The 22,122-nt window shown below is 53.6% G+C and overlaps 1 protein-coding gene across 1 annotated transcript in view; it reads left to right on the forward strand.

The window, feature by feature from the left end:
* The window catches only part of LOC124973450 (olfactory receptor 2T6-like), a 49,133-nt gene that overhangs the window by 21,701 nt on the left and 5,310 nt on the right, over positions 1-22,122 (forward strand). The window lies entirely within an intron of this gene.

The following is a 22,122-nucleotide window of genomic DNA, read 5'->3' on the forward strand; positions in this document are numbered from 1 at the left end:
GATTGCTTACTTTCCACATTAAATATTGTCCACCATGCAAAACTGCTCGACACATACTCGCCCAATCACTAGGAGTCAGATTAAGTGTTGCAATGGATTCCACCATACTCATGGTAAACGGAGCTTGGGGCCCTTAAGTAGCGACTGCCTCTTTAAGATTTTTTACCGTTTTAAATTCTAAGGCCTGATGAAATTGCTACCCCTGTCTGCCTGCCAAGACTGGGCCGTACAGTCTTAATGGGCCTTCCACAGGGTCCCAGCGATCCCCAGTATCACTTGGGACTCCACCACAACATGGCCGACAAGAGTGCCCACAAAATGTCGGGTACTCCCACCTGTTATCATAAGGGGGAGCTGAGGGGGTAATTATCTCATGGTCTTTCCTGCCTTTTAGCAACTTTTCAATATTAACTCGCTTATTTTCTAGTTCCTCCCCAGTATCTCCCTCCTCCTCAGAACCTCCTTCTTGTAATATATTTTTTATGCCTCCTTTTTGAATCATCCTTTCAGACTGATTTCATGATATTTCCGAACCCATCTTTTACTACTAAATAAATTTGATGCAGGACAAACAAAGACCATGCTAACAGTAGTACAAACACACAAACAACACAAAATACACACACTCCGCAGCTCCTTTATCATCCTCTTTGTATTTCATCACCTGGCCAGCTATCCTGAGTGCCTAACTGCCTTAGAGAGAGACAGGGGCTCAGCTTGCCTGAGCACCTAACTGCCCTAGAGACAGGGGCTCAGCTTCACCTGTCCAGCTATCCTGAGCACCTAACTGCCTCAGAGAGAGACAGGGGCTCAGCTTACCTGAGCACCTAACTGCCTTAGAGACAGGGCCTCAGCTTACCTCACTACTTACCATTTAGATAGACAAACAGGTAGCAAGACTCTTGAATTTGACAAACACACAAGCAACACAAAATATGAGCACTTTTGCACTTCACTACCTGGCCAGCTATCTTGAGCATCTAACTGCCTTAGAGACAGGGGCTGCAGCTTACCTCGTTACTTATCGTTTGAGTTCTCAGGAGGGGAGACGAATGCAGAGTTCCCCGTACACAGAGTTTCCCATACAGGTCACCATTTGACGCCGTCCAGTGGAGTCAATTTGGCGCAGGAGACAAACGAGTAGCGAGGCACTTGAATTTGGAACGGTTTATTGATGATTCAGAAACCTGGCAACTACTGGTGCTCCAGGAGAGCTGGCTTATATCCCCTCCAGGGGGTGAAGGGTAGGGCTGAAGCCAATTATGGGAAGATTAGGCGAGGAGCTAGCTGATCAGGCACATTGAGGAGCACTCAGGAACACCTGTGCACGTGTTGTGTGCGTGGACTTAATTGAATAAGGCCAATGACAAATCACCTGGGTGTGCTTATGTTAATCAACCTCCTCACTACCAATGTGATCAAAACAACCTCTGGCTGGCTGCCAGGTGCCATCTTGGCATAGTCCACATGGCATAGCCCCCAACAGGCCAGAGTCTTTCCCTGATGCTCTGTGGGAGGATCACCTACCCGGCAGCTGCTGGCTGCAGGGCACAGAGCTTCCACCTTACCTGGAAGGAGAGGGCTCCCAGCTCTGCCCTCCCCGCAGCCTTTCTGTCTATAAAATGACTGTGATCGCATCCGCCCAGCAACAGCTTGGTGCTTCCCAGGTTGGGAAATTAGAAAAAGAGACATCAAGCAGTGAGGAGGAGTGGGATTTGGAAATTACTGTGAAAGTGTTTTAAACAAATCTAATGGACACCATCAGCATACATTTAAATAAAACTGTTCTCATTCAAAACTGAAAATAGTCATTCACTCTTGAATAGTGCTATTACATATTTCCTATTACCCTGGAATTTACAAACACATTGTACAATTCCATGGCTCCTAATGTGGTCACTGAATTCTGCAATAATGACACAATTTTAGGCATTGACATTTTTTTAGTGATGCTGGGATTGAACCAGGGCCTCATGCATGCTAGGCAACTATTCTATCTCTGAGCCACACTTCTCAGGCCTTGTATTAAAATGTTTGAGACATGATCTTGCTAAGTCACCCAGGTTGGACTCAAGTTTGTGAACTTCCTGCTTTAGTCTCCCAGGCACTTGGGACTACAGCTATGTCCCACCACGCTCTTATAGGTGTGTCCCACCATGCACTTGGGATTACAGGTGTGCCCCATCGTACCCTTGGGATTACAGCTGTGGCCCACCATGCACTTGGGATTACACCTGTGTCCCAAATGCCCTTGGGATTACAGGTGTGTCCCACCATGCCTTTGGGATTAGAGGTGTGTCCCACTGTGCCCATGGGATTATGGCTGTGTCCCATCATGCATGTGGGATTACATATGTGTACCACCATACACTTGGGATTACAGCTGTGACACACCATGCATTTGGGATTAAAGGTGTGACCCACCATGCACTTGGGATTACAGCTGTGTCCCATCATGCACTTGGGATTACAGCTGTGTCCCATAATGTACTTGAGATTACAGATTTGTCCCACCATGCCCTTGGAATTACAGGTGTGTCCCACCATACCCTTGGGATTACAGCTGTGTCCATCATGCCCTTGGGATTAAAGCTGTGCCCCACCATGCACTTGGGATTACACATGTGTCCCACAATGCACTTGGAATTACAGTTGTCTCCCACCATGCCCTTGGGATTACACCTGTGTCTCACCATGCGCTTGGGATTACAGCCTTGTCTCACCATACTCTTGGGATAACAGGTGTGTCCAACCATGCACTTGGGATTACAGGTGTGTCCCACCATGCACTTGGGATTACAGCTCTGTCCCACCATACCCTTGGGATTACAGGTGTGACCCACCATGCACTTGGGATTAAAGCTGTGTCCCACCATGCACTTGGGATTACGGGTGTGTCACGCCATGCACTTGGAATTATAGGTGTGTCCCACCTTGCACTTGGGATTATACGTGTGTCCCACCATACCCTTGAGATTACAGCCTTGTCCCACCATAACCTTGGGATTACAGGTATGTCCCACCATGCTCTTGGGATTACAGTTGTGTCCACCATGCACTTGGGATTACACCTGTGTCCCACCATGCACATGGGATTACATCTATGACCCACAATGCACTTCAGATTATAGGTGTGTCCAACCATGCCCATGGGATTATGTCTTGTCCCACCATGCACTTGGGATTACATATGTGTCCCACCATGCATTTGAGATTACAGGTATGTCCCACCATGAACTTGGAATAACAGCTGGGCCCCACCATGCCCTTGGGATTACAGATGTGATCCACTATACCCTTGGGATTACAGATGTGACCCACCATGACAAAGGGATTATGGCTGTGTCCCACCATGCACTTGGGATTATGGCTGTGTCATACCATGCACGTGGGATTACAGGTGTGTACCATCATACACTTGGCATTACAGCTGTGTCCCACCATGCACTTGGGATTACACCTGTGTCCCACCATGCCCTTGTTTACAGGTGTGTCCCACCATGCACTTGGGATTACAACTGTGACCCACCATGCACTTCAGATTACAGGTGTGTCCCACCATGCCCATGGGATTATGGCTGTGTCCCACCATGCACTTGGAATTATAGTCATGTCCCACCATGCTATTGGGATTACACTGTGTTCCACCATGCCCTTGGGATTACAGCTGTGACCCACCATGCACTTCAGATTATAGGTGTGTCCCACCATGCCCATGGGATTATGACTGTGTCCCCCGATGCACTTGGGATTACATATGTGTCTCACCATGCACTTGGGATTATTTCTGTGACCCGTCATGCACTTGGGTTTATAGGTATGTCCCACCATGCCCTTGGGATAACAGTTGTGTCCCACCATTCCTTTGGATTACAGGTGTGACACACCATGCACTTGGATTACACCTGTGTCCCACCATGCACCTGGGATTATGACTGTGTCCCACCATGCACTTGAGATTACAGCTGTGACCCACCATGCACTTCAGATTACAGGTATGTCCCACCATGCCCTTGGGATAACAGCTGTGTACCACCATATACTTGAGATTATGGCTGTGTCCAACCATGCACTTGGGATGACAGCTGTGACCCACCATGCATTTAGGATTAAGGGTGTGTCCCACCATGCCCTTGGTATTACAGGTGTGTCCCACCATGCCCATCAGATTACGGTGTGTCTCACCGTGCACTTGGGATTAAAGCTGTGTCCCACCATGCCCTTGTGATTACCGCTGTGTCCCACCTTGTATTTCGGTTTACGGCTGTGACCCACCATGCACTTGGGATTACAGGTGTGTCCCACCATGTCCTTGGGATTACAGGTGTGTTCCACCATGTCCTTTGGATTACGGCTGTGTCCCAGCATGCACTTGGGATTACGGCTGTGTCCCACCATGCACTTGGGATTACATGTGTCCCACCATGCACTTGGGATTCCAGCTGTGTCTCACCATGCCCTTGGGATTACAACTGTGTCCCACCATGCACTTTGGATTACAGGTCTGTCCCTCATGCACTTGGGATTCCAGCTGTGTCCCACCATGCACTTGGGATTCCAGCTGTGTCTCACCATGCCCTTGGGATTACAACTGTGTCCCACCATGCACTTTGGATTACAGATCTGTCCCTTATGCACTTGGGATTAGAGCTATGTGGGATTACAGCTGTGTCCCGCCATGCCAAGGCACTGTGGGCATCATTCACTGGCAAAGCTCCTGGAATGTACATATAATTTAATAATTACATCATAGATATTTTTATTTATTTTAATTTGTGTTACATAATGTTACATAATTCCAGTTTTGTGCTTTGTCATTCTGAATGATGATTCCTACCTAGATTTATGTAGATTTTGTAGCATATCTTTCAGCAGATCAAGAAATTAAAATGTTTTGAATAATAGAATAACCAACTTCTCTTCTCCTTATGAAAACCCATGCAGTGTTTTCCCCTAGAATTAAATATCCTATCCTATACCCTCTCAAACACTCGTGCTCAGTAGTGGAAGAGTGTGGATTGGAGGCTGTCCCATCAGTTTAAGGAGAGGACATTTTGTGAGAGAGGGATGGAGGACCTGGGTGCTCCTGGGTGCTCAGGGAGAGTCCTGAATTAGGGATGACAGTCTGTGGCTCCTAAGGGTCCCTCCAGGAGAAGAATGGACTGTGCCTCCTCCCGCCGAGGGGTCTCAGGGGGGTGAGGGTCTGCAGGTACACCCGTGGTGAGGGAGGTGTGAGCAGGAAGGGCACACTCAGAGCAGCCCCAGCCCGTGTCCATCAACAGTAGGACGTGGTCCAGGCTGCACACAGATCTCAACCCAGGTTCGGTGAGACAGTGAGGACACAGACCTACTTCATACCACAGAAACAGCAGCCCAGGGCCACTTGTCACAGAGTCACCAGGAACTGCTTGCCCAGCCTTGGTCAGTGGGAGGAAAGGGACTCTTGACAGTGGCAGTTGGTGTGGAATGTCCTGAGTTCTAATTCAGTTGGAGACCCAGGTGGACACTGAACCCAGAGTGCTGTACTCATCACCAGGAAGGTCCCCCACGAGGCAGCTGGTGTGTGGCCTTGCTGAACTGTGGCCCCACATCTAAACTTCATCCCATCCTCCAGAGGAGCTGCTTTGATGTGGACTGCATCTCATTTGGCTCAGGGACTGAAGGCTGGTCAAGGACCTGAGCCTGCTTGGCTCAGCCACCTCTTCTAAGGTGACAGCTGTTCTCCCCACTGAAATCTCTGCTGTGTTTGAGAAAGAGTATGGAGGGAACTCGTGGTTCAGAGAAGGATAAAGGTCTTGGAATTCAGGTGTCTGTCCTCAGGAAAGCAGCTACATCACTGTCCCAGGTCTGGCAGCTCTGGCATGTCCCTCCTTGTAAATGCAAAGTCCTCAGCTGTGAAATCTCTCTACTCTGTGCTTCTCACAGGGTCGACTTGGGGATCACAAGCATGATGCAAATGCTCCACATAAGCTGCGGATCACCAGACAGCAGAGGAGCAGAGGGCCCTTCACCCTCCCTGTCTTCAGCCACCCAGCTCCCTCCCGGGAGGCAGCCACTGGCCAGTGTGTGGATTTTCCTCACAGATGCTTAAAATTGAAGTCCGTGTTCATTTATGCAGAGTCAGGCATTTTACCCTGAGGCTTTACCTGCATCTGATTACATTCAGCCTCAGGACACCAGCAAGGAGGCACACGTCACTGCTCAAGTGACAGTGAAGAGACCCGAGGACACAGGATTGCATGACCTTCCCAGGTCCACGTGGCTCCAGGCTGGTCTGAGCCCAGGCATCTGCACCAGTGCCCAGGCCCCAGGTCCACGTGGCTCCAGGCTGGTCTGAGCCCAGGCATCTGCACCAGTGCCCAGGCCCCAGGTCCATGTGGCTCCAGGCGGGTCTGAGCCCAGGCATCTGCACCAGTGCCCAGGCCCCAGGTCCACGTGGCTCCAGGTGGGTCTGAGCCCGGGCATCTGCACCAGTGCCCAGGCCCCAGGTCCACGTGGCTCCAGGCTGGTCTGAGCCCAGGCATCTGCACCAGTGCCCAGGCCCCAGGTCCACGTGGCTCCAGGCTGGTCTGAGCCCAGGCATCTGCACCAGTGCCCAGGCCCCAGGTCCACGTGGCTCCAGGCGGGTCTGAGCCCAGACATCTGCACCAGTGCCCAGGTCCCAGGCCCTCTGCCCTCTGGCTCTGCACTGTCTCATCTACGTGAACACATCCCACACACTCCGTCTGCAGCTGTGTTGAGGGCCCATCTCCACCATCTCCCTGAAGCCCACTCTGACTCAGGAGGCACTACAGGGCAGCCAGTGGACAATGGAATCTTGACTTTAAACTCAGTCTCAGCAGCAATTCCACCCTGGACCAACCAGGAGGAATGTGAGCCAAGAGCCCTCCAGGAGAGCCCAACACACAGCCCAGCCATCTGTAGACTCAGCATTTCAGGCTGACATGAGTGTCCTTCAGCTGCAGCATTGAGGACCTGGGCCTCATGGCTGTCTTGTCCTTTCCTCTCCAGGCTTCTTCCACCCAGGACAGTGGCCCAGCAGTCACTCAGTCCACGCTGGTGAGGCAAACTTCTCCGTCCACTCTGGCCCTGTGTCCACATGGAGCTCACTCCCTGAGTGATTCATGAGCAGCTGACCACTGTGCTGACAGTTCCTCCATGTCCTCCTGGTCTCCTGGACCTCTGCTGGAGGAAGAGGCCCCTCTAACGCCAAGGCAAGGTGACCCGACTTGATGGGAAGGAGTTTGTTGGTTTATCTTATTTTCAAGTGAACTCTTGTATGAAAATTTGACAACATACATGACAGATGACAGGCACGTTTCCTTGGAGAGGGGATGGATTGCCTCTCTCAGGAAGTGACGCTACTCAAGTGGGCATGCCATTGGCAGCACCAGCCTGTGCACTGGGTGGGAGGGGCCCGTCCTCTGTACCATCTTCCTCCTGGACTAGGAAGCGTGTAATTTCCCACCAAGATGGACATGAGAAATGGCATCTCCTAGAACATCCCATTCCTTCCTCGGGTGCCCTGCTCCTGCTTGGGGCCTTTCACTGGATGTCAGCTCCCACCTGTGTTCACAAAGCAACAGGAGACCCAGGCCTGGGCCACAGTGCACAGCCTCCCCTGAGCCTCAGTGTTTCCTGTAACCTCTGTGGTCTCAAGATCAGCTACAGACAGCAAGGTTCCGGAACCATCCTCACTGGGGGAAGCCCTAGGTGAGGAGAAGGGTGGGCTTTCCTGCCGGCTCTGGCCTGGGAGCCTCCCTCCTCCTGGCTCCTGCTGCACAGGACAGGAGAGTGTGGGGACCAGATCACATTGCAGGTGAAGACCCCTGGTCCCTGGTGAACCCTGGTCCCCTGGTGTGTGGGTTTGCTTGGCCATTTTCTCGTGTGGATCCCTGTGGTGTGTTCTGAGCAGCACGGGTGTAGGATTCGCTAGACTCGGATCTCCTTTGCCAGGGAAATTGGTAGGTTCTACTCCTGAAGTAAAACAAGCAAATCCCATCATCCCAATTTCCTGTTTACAATTGTGGGTGTGTAGAGTGTGTATCCTTCAGATTCAATGATGTTTCCTACCTTCAATACACACAGTTCACACTCGGTTGCGTGAGTTCACACTATGCCCCACCATCAGGCTTTGTTCCAGAGGAGAAAGCAAAGTCCTGGAGAGCTGGAGGGTCCCTGGTGGCCAGGGGACCCGGGTGGGGACTGTGCTGCATCAGGTCCTCACCTCCAAGTCCCACTCCCTCTGCCACAACTGTCTTCCTGGGGAGACTTTAACCTGTGCTCTGGGCTCAGCACCCATGAGGACCATCACCCCTGTGGTCGAGTCCCCCATGTGGGCACTCACCAGGACCGAGTCTGCAGGGTCCCAGTGTCCCTGCTACTCCAAGGAATGTGGCGTCCAGTGCTGGGTCCCCTGGGGCTTCACGCTGTCCCCTCCCTCTTTCCCTGAACACGGGTTGCAGGAGGGATCAGAATGGCCCTGCCTGGGCTTGGACACCTGGAGAGCTGGGCAGGGCTCTTCCTTCTGCAGTTAGATCCAGAACAGCACCTGCCACCCAGAGCTGGTGGGCACCTGAGGGGGCAGGAGGTGAGGAGGCCTGGTCACTGCAGCTCCCGCCCCCTGAAGTGTGACTTCACTTGGGAGATGTTGCCCCAAGTGGAAAATGTCGTCACGTGTGGAGAGTCTGCCTCCATGTCCTGCGCCCCTCATGGTGTCTGTGTGGTGCCGGAAACACTGTGAGCAGCAGAGAGAGGCCGCCTTCAGGGGCTGAGGGTCGGGGGCTGTGTGTAGGAGGTGGGGGTGACCTCAGCCTGTGACAGGACGGTGGCCAACGTCCCTGCCCAGCCTGCCAGGGAAAGCACATCCTGGGCTCCTCTGAGGGACTCACCAGGTGACTGTGGTGTTTCAAGTAAATGTAAAGTGGGCACAGGTTTGAGTTTCCCTGCACTGCCGGTCCCGGGTGGAGTGCATTGTAGTTATTGGTGTCGGTGACTGCTGCAAATATCCACAAGACACAGCACTGAGTTCAAGCAAAGGTTTATCAACAGAGAGCGTCTGCTGGGCAGCCCTGTGTCTGCTGTGAGCACTGTGTGCTTGTCTCCCTTGAAGCCTGGAGGAGGAGCCTCCTTCCTGCTCCATCCCTCAGGGCCACGGGTGGAGGCAGGGAATGAGGCCAGGTCAGCAGTTTTCTGACCAGAGGGGCATGACTCAGGTCAGCAGGGATGGACCATAGGGAAGGGACAGAGAAGGGAGACCTAGTCCTTTTCCACCTGGGCTGGGTGGAACCCAGTTTTAGCTGCCCTGGGTTTCCCTGCCAAGCATTCCTCGTCAACACAATATGGGTCACTGGTTGGTCCAGAAAGGTGTTTGTGTGGAGAGACTCACGCCAGGGGCCAGGCAGCCCCGCACAGTCCAGGTTTCATGCAGGGGGGCAGGACAGGGACCCAGTGCAGGGAGAGCTCGGCAAGGCAGGGCAGGTGCTCCTCTGTGGCCCAGAGGTCCTCAGTTGGAGGTTTCTCTGAGACATCCTGAGTTTCTCAGGTCCAGACTGTCCTCCCTCTCCTGAACAGAGGGACCCTGGCCATGCTGGTCAGTGCAGGGCAGGCACTGTGTCCTCGTTATTGCTCCTCATCTAGAGCTCAGCCCTGTGCAAACTGCCTTGGGCTCAGGGCCTGTCTGATGATACACCCTGTAAAGATCTGTCCAGCTCAGGTGTGAGAGGACCCTCCTCGGCTGCTCTGGGGGCCTGGACACAGCAATGTGGCCCCAGCCCTGGTCTGCTGCCCTCATCCTGCCCAGCCCAGGGGAGGTTGAGCCCAGCTCTTTCCATGTACACAACTGTGCCCCCTGCTGAGAACCCCTCTAGGACCTGGATGTTGGCCCTACATTTTTAGTGTCTTCGGGACCTGTGTGTGCCAGGTAATTACTGAGATTCATATGAAACACCACCTATTAAATGAATTGCACTAGGTCATTACAATTTCCCCATAAGGAAAACGCAGGGGAAAGATTACGTGTTCCTGAAACCTTCCTCTCCTGGACTCCCGACTCCTCTGCAGTTACATTAGCCCAGTGTGTGGTTCCGTATTTGAGGTACTTTAGTAAATACAGCTGGGCATGCAGTCCTTCCCCCACCAGGTGGGTTTCAGGTTCCCAGTAGACCATCTGTCACCCACAGCCAACACTCCATATGGAGGGCAGAGCTCCGAGCCTGGCCTGGGTCCCTTCCATGGGGTCAGTAACACAGTGTGTCCTTTGCAGCTGCCACTCCAGCTCTGCAGGACTGGCACTAAGGGTGGCCATGACCCTCGGCATGTGGGAGGTGACACCCTGAGCATGTGGGGTTCTGCAGATGTGAGCGGGGACTGCTGGACCTCTGACCACAGAGCCCAGGTGAGTTCTGAGAAGCAGGGGAGGAGCAGGCCTGGTGGGCAGCGTGGCCTCCCTGCAGCTGACGACTCTCACTGACCTTTGTGTCTGAAGGCTCCACTGTCACTAGAAGGGATGATCTAGGCAGTGACCATGAAGAAACTCCAGGTAGATTCCAACAGTGAGATGCCACCCAGGGAGGAGCTTTCTGGGAGTCGCTGAGCTGTTCCTGCTCAGCTGGAGACAGAGCAAGGGGTGCGAAATTAGAAAGAAAAAGGAAACATGCCTTTTCCCTGCTAAGGGTGTAAAAAAGAGCTGTATGTCTCTGGGCTCTGAGTGCTGGATGCCCAGTCCTCTTGCTTTGCTGTCAAGTGGTCTTTCCTGCAAGATCGGCTGTCTCCTGAATCTGCCCTGACAGCTCAGCCCTGGGTTGGTTGGGTAAGAGCTCTAGAAAATGGATCAGGAAAAGTCGGGGCATCTTGGTGTCGATGTCCAGTACTGGATGTCTGGTGGGCCTGACCATTCAAGGCACTTAGACACTTGGTCCTGGACACCAAGTTCTCCTAGCTGGTCAGGGGTGGACTAGAAGCCGTCCCTCTCCCTAGTGGAATGTTGGGTACCCTAATGACTCCACATTTCTGTCCTCACAGCTCATCCTTGGTGGGTGATACCCTCGTGGTGGTGACTTAGCCAGCTCAGGGTGATGCAGGCACAGCAAATCCGGCATCTTCCATGGTGAGCTCTGGGCTAGGCATGCTCCTGGGATGAGTGAGAGGCCTGGAGTTGGCTGACTGTATACACCACAGGCACTGAGAGCAACTGTCCCCACAAGGGATCTCTGACATTGTGACATTTGATACCCAAGGGAAGGATCCATTATGGGTCTCAGCTGACACCTTCTGACTTATAAAACTTCAGTCCTTTAGGAAGAATTTTTAATCCCAGAGAGGACCATCATGGGTGAATACCATGAGATACACTAAATCCCAGGTAGGAGTGTGAATAACCCCAAGAGAAGTTCCTCTGGAATCTGCTTGGCCTCTTTCTTCTGCTGGATATTGAAAGGTGGGTTCCTGGTTCCTGTCCAATGATAAGGACAAGGTTCTGAGAAAGAGGAAAAGAAGTTTTACTGTTCTTCTAGGAAAGGAGAACACACAGAGGACTCGAGTGCTAGAGGTTGAGATTCTGCCAGGGAGAACATTGTACTTTAAAAGAGGGGACACTTTAGTAAATACAGCTGGGCATGAGTCCTTATCCCACCAGGTGGGTTTCAGGTTCCCAGTAGACCATCTGTCACCCACAGCCAACACTCCTTATGGAAGGCAGAGCTCTGAGCCTGGCCTGGGTCCCTTCCGTGGGGTCAGTCACACAGTGTGTCCTTTGCAGCTGCAGCTCCAGCTCTGCAGGACTGGCACTGAGGGTGGCCATGACCCTCGGCATGTGGGTGGTGACACCCTGAGCATGTGGGGTTCTGCAGATGTGAGCGGTGACTGCTGGACCTCTGACCGCAGAGCCCTGGCTCCCCCTGGCATTTCCCGGGGATGCACCTGCTGTGCCCTGCCAAGAGTAGAGACTCATCCATAGCCTTGAGGGAGCTGCTCCTCAGACCCACCGGTGCCAGCCCTGAGGTCTGCATTTCTTCATTCCTGTGGGTGAGCCAAGGAGTGACAACTCAGTCTAGAATGGGAAATGTTTATCTTACTTCCTCCTGTTGGGAGGAGGAAATGGACAGGAAGGAGGAAAGAATGAATTTTCTCTTTTGACATAACCTCAGTGGCAGAGCAGCAAGGTCTTCCCTGAGAGTGTGAAGTGAACCCTGGTGTGTTTTCTGTCAATTTCTACCTTCCATTTCTGTGGGAACGTGCGTGATGACATCTCCAAGCTGCTTCCTGCTGAGTGTGGGCGATGTCTGAGGTCCTGGAACTGAAGGTTTCACCTGTTGTCCTTTATCCTCTTCTGGACTCTTACTAAAATGAGTGGACAGGGGATTCCCACCTCGTTGGTGACTGGGAAGGAGCACACTCCTGTACAGCGTTTAAACTTCCCTCCTTCCGGGCACGTGGTCTTATTCTAGATTCTCTGCCTGTGTCCACACTTTCCCTCTCCCGGAGGCACCAGGAAGGGTCTCCCACACACGGTGTGTTTTCCCGGGCTCAGGTTAAGCCTGCTTCTCCACCCACTGGAGGAGAGCCATTGGCAGCACGGCAGACGGGTTTCTTGTATCCACAGAGCTGTACCTTCATCTCTCTCTCCCTGTCTGCATCCAAGGTGTGGAGCAAAGGTTGCCCTTGAGCCTATCAGGTCACTCTTCCTATCAGGATGCCACTGACTCTCAGTGAGTCCCCACTGCCATGGCACCCAGCGCTCCCTGGGTCTTTTCTCAAGGAAGACTTGGTTGTATGGAGGGTGGTCGTCCCTTCCTTGAGGATTCCTGGAAGCCCCCCTGTCAGGGCTGCACAGCTCATGTGGGCGCTTGTCTCTGTTCCTCCCAGGGATCGTGCACCTCAGAGAGAAGGGCAACCACTCTGTGGGTTCCTGTCAACAGCCCCTCCGCCCGCTGAAGCTTCCTTCTTATGTCCAGGACACTGTGTCCAATGAATATCACATTGACCAGACTGAGATTTTACGCTATTATTCTTGGACAAAGCTTGAGGACCAAGGGGCAGTCACCTGCAGGCATGGGGACTCCCGCAGACCCTGGTGCCTGCTGAGCGCTGGCAGCAGGAGGGCTCCACAGAAGTGCTCACGGGCAGGAGAAGGGCTTGCTGGTTCAGGGCCATGAGGTGGGGGAGCAGTGAGGGCAGGAGGCGCGGCTCAGGTGCCCTGGCCTCTGCCTGGCTGCACCGTCCTCTGGTTGCAGCCCGGCCTGGGGTTGGTCCCAGGTGGGAGGCCGCACAGGTGCTCCTCAACATCCCCCTGGGCTGGACCTCACTTCCTGCAGAGCTGCTGCAGCCCAGGCCTCTGGCGTTCATGACGCGTCCTTGGGCCCTGTGGCTACTCAGCTGGTTTAACAGCCACTGCTCTTGTCCCAGCTGCAGAGTCCAATGGAAGAGGCTCCAGATTTTCACTTTTCTTTGTCTTTACTTTAGCTGCTGGTTTTCAAGTCACAGCTGGGGTTTCATTCCCTTTTTCTCATGCACGGTTGTTCGTCCTGCCATTTTCATCAGCTGGAAGCTGTCACAGCAAGAATTGCTCCCTCCACCGGCCCGGGCCAGATGGGGGATCCTGTCAGGTTACAAAGGGGACACCACTCCTGTGCCCAGGGCATAGGTTAGCAGTGCCCAACCCACTGGCATGTCCTCTTTGGCCAGCAGCCCTCCTCCTCCCTTAGGCAAAAGAGGCTGGCAGGTGGGCAGAGGCCAACTCCTCTGGGATCAGTCCCCCTGTCCACCCAAAGAAAAAGACACCCCCAAAATGCCCACAAAGTTAGGAAAGTAAAGCGAACCCTGAAACCCAGGCTGAAGAAAGGAATACCTCTGTGGTAGGTCAGTGTTAGGGAGGGGAGAATCCCTTGACCCCCTTCTCCCACCTGACCTTGCCATCTACACACTGGAGCCGCATATGGTCCAGAAAGATTTACCAGAAGGTCCCATGGAGGGAGGGGACCAGATGTTCCAGCAATGGGAAGCCAGCCGTGTAGAATCAAGAGACATGACATGCTTCCTCACGGGAGGTTCACCAGGTGACCAGGATGTCGCATGTTTACTGTATTCAGTTTCCTTTTACTCGACCTAGACCCAGTGATGCTGGGAGAGTCCCTCAGTCCCTCCCCTTATGGGAACAGCTCCTCCAGTCAGACCCAGGAAAACGGCCCCCTCCCAGCTGTCTAGCAGAGGTCTCAGCATGCTCACCAGCCACCTGCGTCCTCTGCATGGAAGCAGAGGGTCACTCAGAGTGCCATACGTGCCCAAGAACGTGGGAACGGGGACACTCCCAGGTCCCGTCTGGTTCACCAACGGTGAGCCCAGAAGCTTGCTCCTTGTCCCAGATGACAAACAACTAACAAAAAGATATTTTAAAAAGGGAAAAGAAGTGATATTGCTTTGCTAGCAAAGAGGCACTCCCAGGGGACCCCCATCCCAAAGCTGAAATTCTAAATTTCAGGGGGTCAGTGGGGCTTATAGAGGAGACATGAAGACTGAACTCCAGCTGTGTCCTGCCAGGGTCCTCCTTCCTTCATAGCCTTGAGACACGGCTGTGTCTCAGGCCTGCTGGTGCCACCCCAGGGTCTGTGTCCTTGAGCAACCTGGGACGTGGAGGAGGAGAAGGTTGACATTGCCTCCTGCATGGTTATGGAAGGGGCAAGAGGAAGGGAAGGCGGTGCCCGTTTAAATCAAGCACCCGGGGTGGAGTAGCAGGTGCTGCAGTCACAGCAGAAAGAAGCCTGCTGCAGGCCTGGGCACTTGGTCTCCATTCCTTCTTGCCAGCCCTGCCCTGGCAGTAGGTACTTGAGGAAGGGAGTTGGAAGCAGGCAGTGGCACGATAATGAATGAGACTGTGGTTCCTGCAGTACCGGGGTCCAGCCCTAGCAGCAGTCGGGGGTCCGAGGTGGATGGAAGGCGTCGGCACAGGGGAGAAACAGCACACAGAGACACCAAGTGTTCTGAGGCTGAGTCTGAATCTTCAGTGTTCACAGAGTCTTTTTGTATGTTTTTTCTTTGGTATTGATTACATCATTTCATGGTCATACAAGGAAATGTTAAGTGAAAAATCTTCAAGAGTATAATTAATGATCTTATTCAAGAAACATGTTTTTACTGTATGATAGCTTAAAAAAAACAGTTCCCAGCAAGGTAGAGGGCACCGTGCTCCATTTAGTTTTAATTTTCCTTAAAGAATACATCATTAAGTTTCTGTAAAAATCATCCCTTCCAAGAACTCTAATGTTAGTTATTAACAGTGGAAAGTTTTTGTTATTACTAACAGAGAATAGAGGAATCAGCTTATAGTTAATATTTATTCTATTTCATGTACTCAATGATGGACTAAAACTCTTAACTAGACATAGGAAGAATACAAATTGTACCTATGATTAATCTATTTATTTATTAAGTGGGAAAAATATCCTTAAACTTAATCATAAACACTAAGAAAGCAATGAAGACCAAACACCACATCAAAGCTCAGAGGAATATTCTCACATACCTATATGTAACTTTTAGAGAATTTGTATACTAAAAGAAATCACGGGCTCCTTACAAATTTGAACAAATCATAATTGCTTATTTATGATTTCATCTAAGTATTAATATTAAACTTTACTGTATGTTACTTTGAGTCCCAGCACCACAAAATCTCCCCAGTGTTCTCTATGATCTGAATCTAAGGCTGCATTGATGATTAGTATTAAAAGCAACTGCACATGGAGACATGCCATGCCTATGGCTCCCAAGAGGGAGGATGATCTTTCAATAGAACCGTGTCAAGTGTTGGATCCTCTGCTCCAACAGAACCGTGTCAAGCGTTGGACTCTCTGCTCCAACAGAACCGTGTCAAGCGTTGGACCCTCTGCTCCAACAGAACCGTGTCAAGCGTTGGACCCTCTGCTCCAACAGAACCGTGTCAAGCGTTGGATCCTCTGCTCCAACAGAACCGTGTCAAGCGTTGGATCCTCTGCTCCAACAGAGCCGTGTCAAGCGTTGGATCCTCTGCTCCAACAGAGCCGTGTCAAGCGTTGGATCCTCTGCTCCAACAGAGCCGTGTCAAGCGTTGGATCCTCTGCTCCAACAGAACCGTGTCAAGTGTTGGATCCTCTGCTCCAACAGAACCGTGTCAAGTGTTGGAGTGGCAGGAAGTAGACGTGGCACTGCAGGAGTGAAGGACCCAAGGTGACATCAGTCTGCCTGTGCTCAGGCAGTGCCACTCTGGAGGCAGACTTGCCATCCCCCTACCCCTACGTGTCCTTGCTGTAAGAGAGTAGTGATGATCACACTCACAGCACGAGTGGCTCCACAGAACCTCCCCACCGACAGAGTGCAGGTGAGCTCCTCCCTACTCACCCCTCCATCCTAATCTCTCCTTTCTCCTCACTCCTGAGTGGAGGAACCAGGCACTGGGCCTCCACAGATCCAGAGCAGGGCACCCCCAGTTCATCCCAGAGGCGGCATGCACTTGGAGTCCAGTCTGGGAGGCACTGCCAGCCTTTAAGAAAAGAGAGTGAAGGGAAAGTGACTCAACTTTGAAGGTTTGTGAATGGCTGGGGGCATGTACACAGTGGAGGCTGGTTAACGAGGTTACACAGAAGGACAAAATGGTAAGGCCACACCTGCAAGTCTGTTGAATCTGGAGCATTGTATGGAGTCTGTCCTCCAGAGATGGAAAAGCCGCGGGTGGAATCAGTTGCCCGGGAAGCATCTAAGCAGCTGTCCCTCAAGTAGGCGAGTTCTCAGATGCAGGTCCTCATTAGGTGAAAGCTGGCTCTCTTTCTCTCTCTCTCTCTCTCTCTCTCTCTCTCTCTCTCTCTCTCTCTCTCTCTCTCTCTCTCTCTCACACACACACACACACACACACACACACACACACAATCTATGTTATTTAATTGACAGGCGATGCAAGGGTTTATCAATCGAAGGTAAGGTCATTCACTATTGAAAACCCATGTGACAGTAGTTCTGGAATGTCCCAAAGTCTGAGCCATCTTGGGGCACAGGGGGACATTGGACCCTGAACGTGGTCCCCGGCTCACCCTGAGCACTCATTGAGAGGCCACAGGCACTGTGAGGACCGTGGGGGAGGACTGCCACACATCTGCACTTCTTTCCTCCCGTGCAGGAATGGTGCCATGTTTGGGGTCGGTGTGGAAATGGAGCGAAAAAGCAATGGTTTCTGCTTTGGGAACTGCCTACCCTTCCCTCCTCTGGTGCATCAGCTCTGGCCTCCCGGTAGCCTTGGGACAGATCTGAGAAAGGGCAGGAGGGATGTCCTAGGGCCAGGGTCAGGACAGGATCCAGAGGCCTCAGTTACTCAGGAGCCCTGTCCTGGGGGCACTAAGTGCATCCACCCTCCCAGGTCTGTCCCTCAGCAGTGCTGTGATTCTGCAAGTCAACCATCTGTGCACATCAATTCCCACAGGAGAACAGGAGGCAGAGCTCTTCCCGGGTCACCTCACCGGGCTGCTGTCAGGTCTCAGGAGATGCAGCTGATGTTCTGTGTGAGCTGTGAAGCAACCAGATGCGAGTTCAAACTGAAAAGCAAGCCCCTTCTCCACTGCCTGGAGCCGCCGCACCTCCATCTGCGTCCGACAGCTCCCTGGGTCTCCCTCAGGCCTCTGTGCTCAGTGAACAGGTAGAGTGCCTCTGAAGGACCTGCCTTCCCTCTTAAGGCTTCACCTCCATTAACCTACCTGCACGCATACACTCTTTAGAAGCAGTGCATATTCAACATTTAATCTGGAAGTGCAGGAAACAGACGGATTCAGTGAGCCTTCCAGGTCCACATGGTTTCCAGAGGGATCTGAGCCAAGTGCAGGCCCAGGTTCCTGCCCGTCGCTCAGCTTCCCCACTGACAGTCTGCATTGTCCCCCCAGCTAACAGCGCTGCCCACACAGGCTCTGATGGTTGTGTTAAGTCCCCACTGAACTCTGTGGCACCCTGCAGCTCACTCTGCTCCATTGGGCAACTTTCAGGTACTGAGAACAAATGTTGAAACTTGAAATTCAGCAATGATTTCATCTTGGTTTAAGAATTTTGTCATTCGCAACCAAGATAAATGTGATGGATGGGTCCTCAAGGAAAAGCGTTTATGTGCTCCGCAAGTACCACGTGCTTGGGGGTCTTTGAACTGAACACTGTTTTCCACTCCGTGTTCCAATTCAAGTAAATGAAGACCTGAGGAACACGACACCGTAGAGTGTGGATCTGGAAAGCCACCTGAAGGCCTGTGTGTTGAAGACTTGTCCACTTGCAGCTCTGTGTAGAGGTGTGGATCCCGTGGGTGCTTGTCCTCTCAATGGACTGATCCACCAATGGGGCCATGTTTGAATGGACTATTGGGGTGCAGACTGCAGGAGGTGGGGCCTGCTGGAGGAAGTAGATCCCTGCGGGGAGCACTGGAAGGGTCAGTCTTGTCCCTGGACCTTTCCTCTCTCTGTCTCTGTCTCTGTTTCCCCACGCCCCATGCCAGGAGAGTGGCGTTGCTCTGCCCTCCTGCCCACCATGCCCAGAAACAAGGGAGTCAACCAGCGTGGAAGGAAACCTCTGAACCAGGAGTGGAGTAAACCTTTCCTCCCTTACGTTGGTGGTGCTGGGCTCTTGGCCAGGGCAGTGGAGTCCTGACTCACACAAACTTGACCTGACCCTCCTGGGGCTCCCTTAACCACAGGTGGACAATGGTGAAGATGGTCTGTACTCTGGAATCACCCACTTGCCTAGGGAAATTCTAGATGGAAAGCTGGACTCCCTGCTGGCATTTGCACAGAGCCAACCTGAGACCGAGCTTGGAGTGAGGACTGGGGTGTGGTGTAAGGAGCTGTTTTCCCAGGTGAAGACCTAGGGCCGCTCACTACACGCAGGTACCAACGTCACTGAATCATAACTCTGTGTGGAACCCCTTTCTTAGAAATTGCCTATTGCAACAGTTAGGGGGTCCTCAGATCTGTTAGCCACCCAGGTTGAGCCATGATCAGTGTTCTTGGCACTGAAGATAACACAGAACTTTCTAGAAATGTTCCTGTGATCACGAAAGCTATGTTCAGAGACTCCAGTCCTCAAACAAGGAGATGCATTTCCACATCATTCCAAGCAAAGCCAGAGCGTGCTGAGGACAGTCAGCTGCAGGAAAGTCCCGTCGCTGTGGCGAGTGCAGCCGACCTCCCAGGATCAGCCCCCGCCTTCCCACTGTGCACCCCAGAGATCAGAGGAGGGGGCCCAGCAGCGGGGGTGGGTCCTCTGCGGGAAATGCTGGTGAGGAGTCAAGATGGAGGCCGCTCAGCTGGAGCCCAGCGGGTTCAGGAGGACACATGCTCCTGTCTGTCATTTCATCGTCACACAGCGGCACTTGAGTTAGGGAACAAGGTGAGGGACCACAGGGACCCTCGGCCAGCTGCAAAAGTAAAGCCCTGATCCCGCAGCCCAGCCAGACCCTGCCCAGAAACGTGGCGCATCAGGCTGCCTGTGGGTTCTCGATGTCCTCGTGTGCTGACCCAACGCCCTTATGCCTGGCTCTGGTCCCACCTGCTCTGACCCCACTGCCTGCCCCCTCCTTAGTCTCCAGCGTCCTCCTCATTGCAGAGGGACGCCTCTTCCCTCCTCTCCCTGCCTCTACAGGGGCAGTGATTTGAATGAGGAGAAAGGGCTCAGGGAAACGCGGTGGGTCAATCCACTGGGCACTGATTCCACTGCCCCTTCCCACCTCTGAACTGCACACCCAGGTCCCAGGCATGGAGCTGTCCCCAGCCCTCTGATCAGTCCCTGCCCGCCGAGGCACACTGCCCGTCACCCGAGGACATGGACGGCTATGACAGCACCTCTCTCTCTGCTATTTCCCGTGACCACCTTAAACCTAGACCCGGGCCAGTGCCCTGTTGGCTGGTCTACTCAGTGGACCTGCAGGGAGGGGCACGGAGCGTCACAATGCACCTTCTTCCATCCTGGAATCCGAGGAGAGAACTGTGGGAGGCCTTCTGCACGGGCTCAGGCACTGTCTGCCGTGGCCACCCAGGAGCGCCTCTGCCCTGGACAGACATGACAAGGAAGCTGCCCCCACTTGCTGCACCCCAGCCCCCGCGCCCTGCTGCTGTGCCCCCGCCCTCCCGCCCCATCACCCGCCTCCCTGCCCTGCCCCGCCAGGCCGCCAGCCCGCAGCCTGCTGCCCAGGGCAAGCCCTCCCCGTCTGGCTTCTGCCCCACCTTCCCTCCTCTCCCCAGCAAGGTCCCGTCCCAGCTCCCTGCCTTGAGGGGCTCCCTGCCCAGCTCCTCCTCTGTGGTCCCCAGGCCACCTACTCGCCACCCCGCTGTTCGTCTGGCTCCCCTTTCCCGTCACTCCCCTATCTTCAGCCCCTCTTCTCCCAGCCCTCCCTTCTAGTTCCCATTCTCCAGTCCCACCCACTATCCAGCCTCCCCGACCAGGAGGCATGGAGGACAAACCTCACCCAGGGGAGACGGACCCCCTACTGAGGGTGCCAGTCACAGTCCCTGGGACTGTGTGCCCAGTCACCTGAGCAGGTGGACACAGGGACCACAGGGGGATGGCCCCCAACACTCACCTGGAGCATTTCTGAGGTCAGTTTCAAGACCCCTGGTTCCACCCCAGACCCCACCTCTCCTGCTGCTGCCTGTGCTTTCCCTTCCTCCTGTCCCAGTAAGATGGCAGAAACAGCTTCACATGTCCTTCTTCCAGAGTCAGCTCCTCCCCGCTCCTGCTGGTCAGCCAGCTGCAGGAGCCTGCAGGAGCAGGCACTGAGGCCAGGAGCCCCGGAACAGCTGGCTGCACTCAGGACCCTACAGAAGCGTCCACACCACCCACACTGCCCTAAGCACTATGGGACACCCGTGTCACGAATGCAGGAATGGACCAAGGAACAAAGTCCACAGGCGATGAGCTCGGGCTTGAGAGTCAGGGAGAGGTGCTCCCTGGGCCAGGGCCTCCCTCTCTGGGAGAGGCCACTTTGGGATCTTTTAAAGTAAACTCTGGTCTATAAGCATCCAGCGGGCTGACTAGACTCAGGAAGTGGAGAGGTGGTGGCCAGGGGCTGGCGGAGGGGTCAGGGAGAGCAGCTCAGGGGTGAGGCAGCTCTGGACATGGGCTTCACAGGGTGTGGACACACTCAGCAGCACTCCCTGTGTGCTCAGGAAGGACCACGAAGGGACACTTCCTACCCTGTGTACCTCACCCCAGTTACTTCAATAGGGAAAGGGTGGTTCTGTGTACGACCACCCTGGACAGAAGGTTTTGTCAGATAGGAAAACTCTGGTGTGAGAGTGTGTGTGTGTGTGTGTGTATGTGTGTGTGAGAGAGAGAGAGAGAGAGAGAGAGAACCAGCCATAGTCTTGGTTCTGGGCATCTGCTTCAAAGTGCAAGAGGGTCCTGACCCCTCCCCAAATCTTTTTTAGGAAATGACTGTCCAGGGTGAGGTGCGGCCCTCAGTCCCTTCCCTGGGCCTCCACTGGATGGTGAGCCCTTTCCTGATGACGTCCAAGGACAGCTCTAGTACCCAGGTTCTGACGGGAGACGCTGGGGCAGTGAGTCCAGAGCCTGCCTGGGGCGCTGAGAGGAGGGAGCTGGGGGCAGTGGGTGGAGGCAGGGGACTGGGCCCCCAGGGAGGGCGAAGCCTGGAGGCTGGTGTATTCCAACCAGAACTCTGTTGTCAGGAGACAGTGTGGGACGCTGTTGCCTGGAGACTGCAGAGGACCTGGCACCACCCCAGCCAGAGGCAGCTTGGAGAGCCCCCAGCCCCCAGCATGACCAGGCCATGGCCAGACACCTGAGGGAGGAGGAGATCCAGGAGCAGGTCAGAACCACATCCTGCCAGTGGTCCCTGGAGACTGCACACCCAGAAGCTCCACACGGAGCACCATGTGCATCTCGGCTCAAGGGTGAGGACTCAGGGGACAGAGCCAGGGCGACAGAGTAGGGTGTGGCCAAGCAGGCCGGCGGGGCGGGGCCTGTCCTGGTCTCCGGTCTCCCGGAAGAGTGGATTCCAGGGCTGCCCCAGCCTCCCGAGACACTCAGATGCCTTGAAATGCATCCATGTTGAGATCAGATTTTTACACTTTACATGTAAAAAGTTTTTGTTTTGTTTTGTTGTTTTTTTTT

Source organism: Sciurus carolinensis, assembly GCF_902686445.1.
Source record: "Sciurus carolinensis chromosome 19 unlocalized genomic scaffold, mSciCar1.2 SUPER_34, whole genome shotgun sequence".
NCBI lineage: Eukaryota > Metazoa > Chordata > Mammalia > Rodentia > Sciuridae > Sciurus > Sciurus carolinensis.